This window comes from Panthera uncia (assembly GCF_023721935.1).
Source record: "Panthera uncia isolate 11264 chromosome C1 unlocalized genomic scaffold, Puncia_PCG_1.0 HiC_scaffold_3, whole genome shotgun sequence".
In the NCBI taxonomy this organism is placed as follows: Eukaryota; Metazoa; Chordata; class Mammalia; order Carnivora; family Felidae; genus Panthera; species Panthera uncia.
The window spans coordinates 79483385-79485204 of NW_026057584.1; the positions used below are offsets into that span (position 1 = coordinate 79483385).

Genomic DNA, 1820 nt, shown 5'->3' on the forward strand with positions numbered 1-1820 from the left:
TATCAAAATACCTTTATCAAAAAGGGGAGGAAAGAAGGGGAGAAGGAAGAAAGGAGGCAACAATGAAGGAAGAGGAAGGACTAAAATAAATCTAAAACTACTGAGTGGCTTATTGCTTCACCTCTTAGGATTTTTAGAACTTTAGCACTCTTTTAAGTGGCAAATCGAGAAGAGAGATCACATTTATAGGCTACTTTGTAAACCAGGTTGTACCATCAACTTTTATGCTGTAATAAAATTCCCAAGTCTCAATAGCTCATAGCAACTAGTGTTTATTTCTCACTCATACTACTTGTCCTACACAGAGTGACAATGGCTATGCTCATGATGTCTTCATTTCAGGACCCAAATTGAAGAAGAAGTTCCTATCCAGGACATCCAGAGAAAAAAGAGCAGTGGGAGATCCATGAGATACCATTTAAAGCTTCTGGGCAGCAGTGAATTCTGTTGCTCTCACTCTCATACATGGCCAAGCCTAGTAGCCAAAAGTGGGGAGAAATTATCTTTCTATATGGAATGGCAGTAAAAAACTAGAAACAATAATGCTTCTTAGATGACTTACTCATTCTACCATCTACTCACAAGTTTTTGTTTCTATCCTTAACCTGAGTAAAATACATTCTCCCGTCTCTATGAAAGATACTCCTAAATCCACTCAAATCTAGTCATAGAAAAGGCTCAATGTCTAAAAATCTTATAATATTATATGTATCAGGGCCAGATGGGGGGGTCCTTCAACCCAGAGATTACGAGCTATCTGCCTCCATTATCACACACACACACAGTAGTTGAATAAAGGACAAAATAACTACAATAAATAGTCTCACCAAAGAAGGGGAAGACAAGAGGAACACAGCAGTCACTGGCCTATAGAAATTCTGAAATTGTGGTATTCAAACTTTGCAAGCACCATGTTCCTGGGCACAGAGAATGCTCCTTGATGAAGCCCTGGGTCTGCTCCCTGGGATCTTGGTCCACTTCCTGAAAGGGTCTTGTTTCTCATGATGATTCTTGGCCACATATGGAGACAGCATTGGAAATGTGGCTTTTGGAGGACCTGTGTAGCTTTCTCAGACTGCTTCCTGTAGAAGAATCTTCCTATAGAAGATTGGGATCACAAAATTGTTTTCAATCTCAGTCATAATCTCTAACAACAATCTCTTACAAAGATGTTGGTGCCTCTTTTGGGAATACAATTCTCTCTAAAATGTAATGCACTGTTTATCTATTTGATTTCAGATGGTACCATGTTCAAGTGCAAATAGCCACATTAAGTCTTTTGAAGACCCATCTCTTCTATAACCAAATAACTTAGGACAGTGATACAACGTACAGTGCAGAATAAGACAGGAAGGCCCGATAGGTCATACGGAAGATCGAGGTGCAGTTGTCTCTTTGCAAGCCTACATGAAGTTTAGGAAAATTCTGAAAGCCTGTATATGTACAGGATCAAAATTTAGATTCCTCAACGTTGGGCTGGCTCTTCCTAGGGTGTATGGTGGCCCATGCTGCCTTTCTCTGATAACTAACATTGATCCACTGCCCTGCCTCTGGCCCCTTCTCAGAGTTTGCTTCAAATGCCCTTAATGAGAGGGCAGCTGGCTAAGTCAGACTATATCCCCTGCCCAAAGTTTATTGGGTCAGGGTTAGATCCCTTAACTGAAGGGCTAATCAAATTTCTTTATGAGAATTTGGTTTGGAACTGAGAGACTCTAGCTGGAAGTTTGAACAAAGAGGCTACCACTCAAGTTTTATTATTCTGGGTTTAAACAAACTGATAGTCTTAAAAGAGAAAAAGAAAAAAAAATGAAATATATACA

The 1820-nt window shown here is 39.7% G+C and overlaps 1 long non-coding RNA gene across 1 annotated transcript; it reads right to left on the reverse strand.

Annotated features, from left to right (window-relative positions):
* Positions 1-256: 256 nt before the first annotated feature.
* On the reverse strand, positions 257-1491 carry LOC125910931 (uncharacterized). Its single transcript, XR_007454211.1, has 2 exons — positions 828-1491; positions 257-475 (listed from the first exon to the last, which is right to left on the reverse strand). It is a non-coding gene; the product is annotated as an uncharacterized LOC125910931 (long non-coding RNA).
* Between the last annotated feature and the right edge of the window lie 329 nt (positions 1492-1820).